The following is a 9,729-nucleotide window of genomic DNA, read 5'->3' as shown; positions in this document are numbered from 1 at the left end:
TCATTCAGGGAGTCCTAATAGAGTACCTGTAGGCGAAATTTGTTTTTTGAATACTGGCGCGCAGGCATTGCTCTTCTTAGTATTCTCTGGTACATGGCCTTTAGCTATTTCTTGAAATTCTTCGTCATTAGTTACTTTTTCAAATCTCTTGAAAGGTCACTCTTTATCTTCGTATTCTTTTGCCTTAGCTATCTTAGTAGTACCATTGCTAGGCAAGAGTAATGGTTGGATGGCAATATCAAAGCAACCTTTGATCTCTATGACGTCTGTTGAATAAGTCAGGCATTACCTGAATTATCTGATATACACTCAATGATATTCATAATTCCCTCAGGCTATGCCCTCAGGAGTTATGAATATCATTTCGTGTTTATATATCAGATAATTCCTCCAGCAGGGTGTAATACCTATTACATATATACTAACCTCGCCCTTGGGCTTGGTTAGTCTATAAGCCAAATACACCTCACCGGTGTGGTATATTGTAAACTAATATACTGTATCTATTATTTTTAGCAATAATAATCAATAATTAATCATTGATAAAACATTTAAAACATCAATCATCATAGCTCATAGCAACAAGATTTCACAATGATTTTAGAGGGTTTTAGCTAAAAATGAAAGCATGTCCACTTTATCAGGCTTCATAAAACATCTCTTTACAAACATTGTGACCTGCAGTGCTGAAAACTCTTGATGATGAAGAGCTTGAAGCACATATGCATAAATATTTCTTGCCTAATGTTGACAGCACTGGGAAGGAAGTGCTGAGAGTTATCCAGAGAGGACTGGAATCAGCATTTGGCTTGGGCATCTTTTCTTAGCCATCCATTTCTTCTCTAATTCATTTACTGGAGTCTTGAGAACTAGATGTACTCCTTCTTGTTTCTTTTAAAATTCAAATTAAAAAAGATTTTAAATTTTTTAGATTTATTTATTCTTGGCCAAGAGGTTCCTGTATTTATTGTGGTTCAGTTGATAGCTGGGCCTCCTGCTGTACTGCTAGTTTTGAAGTGTTGTCTATAATCTGCTCTCCTTTTCTTGAACCAGCCATTTCTTAGTATCCTCTATATCATTATTAGGAATGTAACTGACTATAAACCGAGGATCTAGATAACTAGTGATATTCAGCAACTCATAAGTGATGGAGTCGAAGTACTTACATAATGTAGCTTGCAAATAATTAAGGATTTTTATCTTATTCATCAGTAAGTGAGGTGTCATTAGATGACTCACAAACCACTTGTTTTAAGAATATGCAAGACAGTGCTGAGAGTAGGTAGAGTTACTCTTTCTTCTCCTGAAAGCATGTTTGTGAAGTCTACCAACAAGGGTTTATCTATTATTGTTGCTGATAATGTACTAAATTGCCTTGAAAGAGTACCACTCTGAAATGGTGTAGCTCCAGGTTTCAATTCTGCCTTGGGTGGTTTGCTGCTTTTACGACAGATACTAGTATGGTGCTTTTCACTGCAATTAAAACGTTTACAACACTGTTTTGCATTGTGTCCCTTCTTTAGACACATGTAACACCTTCCCCCACTCGTAACTTCTGCTTTCTTTCTTCAATAGCATTGACCTTGCTGCAGGCTGCAACTGGAAGGTGAGTGCCCGCCTATACCACAACAGCAACAAATACTCTTTTTAGTATTACCATAAAGTGTAACTCCTGTAGACCTTTCCCTGTTTCTTGTGTCCTTACCATCATCTTTCCCAAATCCTTCTGTCCTTTCTCATGCTTCAAGCTCTTCCAGAAAGACTTCCTTAATTCTATCAACACTAGCTGGGACTCATCTGCTGTTAGGTAACTGCAGCTCCTTTAAAAATTCTTTAATCAACAATGGACACAGCAGACTTCTATAGTAATTTATAGTAATTTCACAGTACCTAATTCATAGTAATTTCATTGTTGTCATAGTAATTTTCTACATCATGTAGCACTGGGTTGTGATTGAAGTGACTGAAACAACTATAAAAATGATTATAGGAAGCCGGTACAGCCTATAATACCAATTTCATAGTGTGTTCCTATATACCGCCCAGCTTTAGTTGAAACATTTATGATGCCAATATATATTACATAGTAGTGAAGTATATACATATGAAAAGTACTGTACCTGCAGAAGATGATACTTGATAACCTTGACTATTTTCCTTTACTACAACTTTATCTTTTGGAGAAAGCTGGTGTCTTACAGACATAAGAGCATACAGTGTCACAACTAAACTGTACTCCTCCTCTATTGGGTTTTGTCATTCCTCAGTGTAGATAGCAAACAGATAAAGTCATCAAACAGTTGAGACAGAATGCTATATCTATTAATAGACTCAATCCTATTGTTTAGTAGTTGTTTCTTTTAAGTGAAATTTGCTCTCTGTAACCTTGAACTCATTTATGCTGTATGTCATCCCAGTTGTTGTTAAAGTGAGATATAACTGAGCATAGACCTGACTGCAGTAATTGCGGGTAATTCTCCATATAGTCAGAATCAGACTGTGAATAAACTAGTTTGGTAATAATTTCTAAGCATGTTCTTGTTTTCAAGCTCTAGTTCCCATTTCTTCTTTGTGATCTCTCTCTTAAAAAAACAGAGTGTATGAAAAGGCATAAATGGAGTGCAGCATCTGAAAATTCTTTCTTAAAAACAGCTCTCATTAAAATTTTTGTCGCTGATTACAAACTTAGTTGATGCCCACTGTGAGTCATGCTTCTTGAAAGTGTCAATCATCTTTGTGATTGCATCTTCAGTTTCATGTAATAAAAGAAACAATGAAATGAATTCACTGTTCCCATTTCTGTCAACAGACAGCATCAAATAAAGTGGCATCCTTAAACTGTTGAGTTTGTATGTTGCATCCACAGGTAGTAACTCTGTAAAAGCAGCAAAGGTAGACTTCGTGATATCATGTTGAAAGAAGAAGCCTTCCACCGAAGAACCTATAACATAACAAAAAAATTAATTTACTCTGCACTGTTTACAAAATTGCACTTCATTAGAACAAAAGCACATGCAGAAATGAACAATTTAAGGGATTGATGGCAATAAGTTTTTCGATTTCTAACTTACCTTGAATGTCCTTTAGTTCAGTAACAACACTTTCAATGCTTTCAACAGACACTTTCTTGAGATCACTAGAGATGTTAGTTACGTCTTTATATGTAACAATTTTCCAGAAGACTCATTCAAGTGTTGTTTTAAAAGCTTCTTATTCACTTCTAATTTGAGAAATCCTGCAGCTTCGTTCTTTTGAGAAGGGGTTGATTTTCTCTGACGTAGCAAATGCGCATATAATATTATAGCCTGGCTTCCAAGATAGGAATAAAAGCTATACTCGAAAGTGATGTCATGGTTGTGGCTCTCATTTACATCGAGAACCTCAAGATACTGACAATCATCACTGACTGGGTCACTTTTTTATGGCTCCCATGCATCCTTGTTTCAAAGTGATATATATGAGGAAGGAATTGACATATCACTAGCAATGACGAACCAATCAATAGCTACATTACCTCTGATGTATTCTTTTCCAACTTTCTACTCTTGTATTTTTTACCACCAAGGGCACAGCAAACCAGTATATAGTGATACTTATTTGCCTCCCTGATTCTGATAGGTACTCTTCTCTTAGCAGCTAGTAGAGTCTTAAAATCCCATTGCAACATTTGTACAGAGCGTTCGACTTGTTAAGTGCTGATCAGCAGACATAGAGGAAGAATACTCGTCACTTGCAGCCATGTATGCTAAAATCAATTCCACGTTGTTTTGTGCATGCATATTAACACTCAGACTTGTAGCAAAAAATCAGGTGTTCGGCTTCCGGACTGATAGTCACTGCATTTGGTATTTGATATAGGTGGTGGATCTGAGTCCTAGGATTGTTCAATCAGGCACTTGGTCTAGCACAACATGACAAGTTTTATCTTCAGCTTTTTTATGTAGTCGCTACTGATGAATCGAAATTGCCAGTAAGTCTGAACTTACATTGATTTTCTCCAATGATTTTCACATACCTTTCCTAGTTCTCATTAGTTTCATGCTTAAGTTATTATTTTAGTTGTTTCCACTTATCATTATCATTTTGAAATGCTTTGATTTTATTGTTAGACATAAGGGTGCATGGGTATGGTACATAAATAATGTTATTTTGAGTTTCAGGCTTTGTGTAAAAGTTAAACCTAGCCTTTTCTATCTCTGCCACTCAGAGCTCCTATGGTACTGATAGACAAATATTTTGCTAATGTTTTACTGCAAGAGCATCAAGAATCTGTGAACATTTCGGGTACTGGATCTTTATCCTCTGCTACTATGAGAAAAAATCAAATTTTTTCAGATGTCATATCTCAGTTAAAGCCCCTGGCATTGGATCCAATCTTGCGTGTCGTTAATTTTCCTGATGAGCCTGGAATGGATGCTGGTGGTCCTAAAAGGGAATTATTAGCACAGTTTGCAGCAACAGCCACACTTCTTTGCTATCACTGATGTTGGATTAGTACTGATGCATAATCATGTGGTATGACTTAATTTTTCACATAATATTGTAATGCATAAGTATGATACACAATTTTTTTTAATTTACAGGCTTTGTGTAAAAGTTAAGTCTGGCCTTTTCTGTCTCTGCCTTAAATTGTGCCTTGTTTCCTTTAATATTGCCCTCTCCTATATCCTTTTGTTGTGGGCACTGCTTTAGAATTTCATGAAGTGTTGTTGGTCGGTCTCTCATTACAACTGGAAGCCACTTATATTTCCAAATGTGAAACTCTTCATCTATCACAAATGGATTTGGCAGATCTTTATATACCATGAACTTACCAATTTTATGGACCAAAGGCATATCTAGAGAAATTGAAGAACGCAGTAAGCTTTTTACAGAGAACAGGTTTAGCTTAAAAGCTGCTATAACTAGTCTTATCAGTATCAAAATAACTGTGAAAATAACTAAAATAACTGTGCCAAAATTAATGTTGAAATTAATTAATTGTAATGATTCACAGGCGTGGCTTTCGTATTTCCAGTAATGTCCATTTACACAGGTAAAATCACATGTTAAGAACCTATTTTGTGCTTGTAGAACTGTCTGCTGTCCAGAGTTCAGAAGTGGTCGCTTCTGGGAAGCTGCTAATGTACAGAAAGATGGGCTATTTTAATCGGTCACTACAGCTTTGTCCGTTCTAGAGAGTGTGTCTGCTTGTCGGACTGTCCGCTTTTGGAGGTTTGACTGTATTCTTTTCCTGGCCTTGAAACCCCAGGGTGAAGGCAAATTTCTCAATTCAGTTTCAAGTCTATTGCAATTAGTTTTCATTTTTGCTTAAACATTACGTGTTAACTATACAAGGTGGTTCATGATGAAATTAGTGATTTATGATGTAGAAAACCCAAGTTTTAGCCTGGAAGATACCCAGACATGTGGGCATTTAAGGGCTTGGAAATGGTGCTTGTATTTACATTCATTTTAGAAATTTTTGATGATTTTTTAAACAATATAACCTGCACCTATGCCATACATCGAAGTAATGGGAGCAGCAATAGTATCCTTTTTCTACCAGTTAAGAATTCTGGTTTTTCAGAAAAACACTAGCTGCATAATACTATAAAGCTTTCTTTGATTAAATTGGTCAATTTGGATTTTGAGAACCATGAGTTTTAACTGGTAAAAACTCAGCTCTGCCCCAATACACATTACAAGCACGATTAATGCTTGCTATGATAAGTGATTGCACTCTAAAGGACACATTAATGAAATTAATGATTCAAAAATCAACAATTAAATCAGTGATAAAATGAATTGGAAGATAAATGATACACATCATTATGAGTTCTGTGAGTAAAGAAGGCCTGAAACCAGGGGCTCCCAAATGAAATGAATGTTATTGCCCATTGTTTTGTGAGGAAAAAACACATACTTGGAAATATTCACCAAAAAAGTTATATTAGAGACATATAAATCATCATCAAAGTACAGTAAGTAGGAGATGATAGAGGGTGAAAACTTGCATTTGATGACTGACGTGAGAACGGGGTACTATAACATGTTTACCTGCAGCTGGTAGTATAGATGAAACTTGATGAGATGGAATTACGGGAGGTTCATTAGAAATGAATGATCCAGAGAAAAAGAGTTGGAACAGATTGGCATTTCCTTCGTTAGATAATCAGTGGTTATTGCAAGCCTCCTAAAAGGAACGAATGTACTAAGCAATCCTGGGTAAATAACAGGTATGTAAACAGAAGATATTGACTTCATGCAAGGGATCAAGGACTCCAATTTCTTCAAGATGCCTGAAATGATCACAAAATGGTCTAAATACACATCTGTGTACATCTTGCAATAGCCTTTCAATGAGTTCATTATGAGTTGATGAACCTACTATAACACAGGATGCATGTGTTATGCTCCCTCACCATGTACCTCCAGACTTCAACATTTTCCCCTCCTAGGTCTGAGCGTATGCAGGTAGGCAATCCATATTCAAAAACACCATTCTCAAAGCAAGAGAGCATCGTATGTGTACAATTATCAGTAGACAGTTTTAGAACAACTACAACTCTGGAGCAGTCATCAATACCACCATGAATCACAATTTGCCATCTAATCAGCTTATGATTACCATCAATATGCCAGACATAGTTGGGACTGAGAACATAATATGAATAGCTCTTAATCACTGATTTTAATCTGTCACAATCAAAGGGATCAAGCCTGTGGGTTGATGCACAAACCCAACTAAGTATGCCTTTTGGCGGCAAAAGATCATTAATCATTACTTATCCAGCATCTGGGTGATTAGCCCTAATACGGGAAATAGTATCAACTAATTCACCATCATTAAGTTGTGTATGCATATCAAAACTTAGTCCAGACAATTGAATTTTTCCATACAGAGTTGATCAATTGATCTCAAAAACTCTACTTCATACAATGTATTTATCAACCGACAATGAAGGATATCCAGTTTGGTTCTCAGGTTCTCACATTAGCACTTTAATTCTTCCATCAAGTCACTACAATAAAAGTTTCATATCTTTAGTTGCGTAAGCTGCAATAATGCCAGCAACAATTTCACAAGTAGATAACTGTTCGTCCATTTTAAATTTGTCACGCCCTTAGGCCTGCCTATTAATTTATTATAGATCAGCTAAAAATTATATAATGCATTAACGTATTGCGTGACTTTTGACACAAACGGTGCACCATATTTGACCTGGTTACAATTGTCTGTTCTTCACCTAAGGCCAATATGCATGCAAAGTAGTGTATTGGGTCATTGTTCTCATAGTCATTGTGTACATCAAGTAGCACTGGGTCGTGATTGAAGTCTCTGTATCAACTCTACTTTTAAATTGTTTCTTTTGGATGAGGATGCGATGGATGCTGATGTGCCTTTATATATTGACTTTCCTGACAAGCCTGTATCAAGGTATGAGTCAGTTACAAATTATAGCACTGTAATGATGATGAGATGATGACATTAGTGCATGTTGTGGTAATTCTCAAAGTAATACATAATGATATCTTTTTGTTTGTTTAATTTCCTTACAGTGTTCCTATGATACTGATAAATAAATGTTTTGCTGATGTTTTACTGCAAGAGCATCAAGAATCAGTGGACATTTAGGGTACTGGAGCTCTATCCTCTGCTACTATTACAAAAAAAATCACATATGTTTAGATGTCATATCTCAGTACTTTGAAATGAAGAGGAAGATTTTTTAGGTCTTTATTATATCTATCGCCTATTTCCTCATTATTTTTTGTTCTCAATTTTTATAGATATCTTTAGTCAACTCAGTCGAGTTCCAGCAGCTGGTCACAACTGAAGTTCAATTTAAACGTGGCTTCAATAAAGTGATGATGTTCTTGAGTAAGAGGGAGTTTGTGAATTGTGCATTGATGTACTAAACTTCTTTCAACACACTCAGAGCTTACCTCTTTGAGGAAAGGTTGTAGGAAGACATTGGATTTTGATACATCTGCTGAAGCTAATCCTGAGATATTGCAAGGTATGTTTCAATAGAACAGCAAGTCACTGCTATTATGACATTAAAAGGTACACTATGTTTCCAACCCAACAAGAAGATTACTGTTTCTGCATTGAGTGAGCTCCTTCATCAAGAGAAGGTTATCAGACTAAGCACTAGCCATAGCATTCAAGGTACTGTTTTTCTTATGTAATTTCATTTATGGTTTATGTTTCAGGGAGTCCTCAGTATCTGTAGGTTACATTTTTTCCTTGATTACTGGTGCTCCTACTATTTCAGTTAATGAAGACATTACTATGAGATCCATAGATAACAATGCGTGCCTTATGCCGTTGGCACTTCATCATAATGGGTTCATCACTTGGTTTTTCCTGTATTAATATGTAACATTTCCTCTTTTACTTTTTATCCTATCATTTTATTAATTTCTTTTGTTTTGTCAAAATTTCCTTGAGTCACTTAATTGATTTCCTATTTTAAAGAGTAATTAAAATTACCTATTTTAAAGTACATGTATTTTTTAAAAGTAATTATTGTTCCTACTGCACATTTGCAGGCATCATAGAGTAGGTGCAGTCTGTAGTGTTAGGCTTAGGAAAATTAAAAGACCAAAGCTCTCACCAATTAGTGAGGGCTCTTGGTCTTTTAATTTTTTTTAGCCTTTTTCAATTTTATTTTGGCTTACCGGCCTTTAATGCCTTGCCTTTTTGTAGAGCTCATAAGCCAAATAAAAATTGAAAGAGGCTAAAGAAAATTGAAGACCAATGCCTAACAAAGCCCTTAACTCCCACTAATGTGACGTGTGGCTGCATATTCCTGGCTAAAACTCGGGCAATTTCACCATGAACCACCTTGTATGGCTAGCAGTTAATTTTAAGCAAAAATGAAACTAAATTACAAGTGTACATGACATTAGTGTATTTCACCTAACTTAATTTGGCCTTCCAAGCTAAGTAAGTTTAGTTATGCTTTTACTGGCCTTGAAAGCCCAGGATGAAAGCAAATTGACCAACTCAGTTTCAAGTCTATTGCAATTAGGTTTCATTTTTGCTTGAACATTACGTGTTAGCCTGGAAGATACCCAGCCATGTGGGCATTTAAGGGCTTGGAAATGGTGCTTTTAACTCTGTATTGCATTCATTTTAGAAACTTTTGATGATTTTTTAAACAATATAACCTGCACCTATGCCATACATTGAAGTAATGGAAGCAGCAATAGTATCCTTTTTCTACCAGTTGAGAATTCTGGTTTTTCACAAAAACACAAGCTGCATAATACTATAAAGCTTTCTTTGATTAAATTGGTCAATTTGGATTTTGAGAACCATGAGTATTAGCTGGCAAAAACTCGGCTCTGCCCCAACACACATTACAAGCATAATTAATGCCTGCTATGATAAGTGATTGCACTCTAAAGGACACATTAATGAAATCAATGATTCAAAAATGAACGATAAAATCAGTGAGAAAATGAATTGGAGGATAAATGATACACATCATTATGAGTTCTGTGAGGAAAGAAGGCCTGAAGCCAGGGGCTCCCAAATGAAATGAATGTTATTGCCCATTGTTTTGTGAGGAAAAAACACATACTTGGAAATATTCACCAAAAAAGTTATATTAGAGACATATAAATCATCATCAAAGTACAGTAAGTAGGAGATGATAGAGGGGTGAAAACTTGCATTTGATGATTGAAGTGAGAACGGGGTACTATAACATGTTCACCTGCAGCTAGTACTATCGA

This window comes from Amphimedon queenslandica, unplaced genomic scaffold (genome assembly GCF_000090795.2).
Source record: "Amphimedon queenslandica unplaced genomic scaffold, v1.1 AMPQUscaffold_13408, whole genome shotgun sequence".
In the NCBI taxonomy this organism is placed as follows: domain Eukaryota; kingdom Metazoa; phylum Porifera; class Demospongiae; order Haplosclerida; family Niphatidae; genus Amphimedon; species Amphimedon queenslandica.
The sequence above is the reverse complement of the archived record's forward strand: the minus strand, read 5'-3'. Positions refer to the sequence as shown.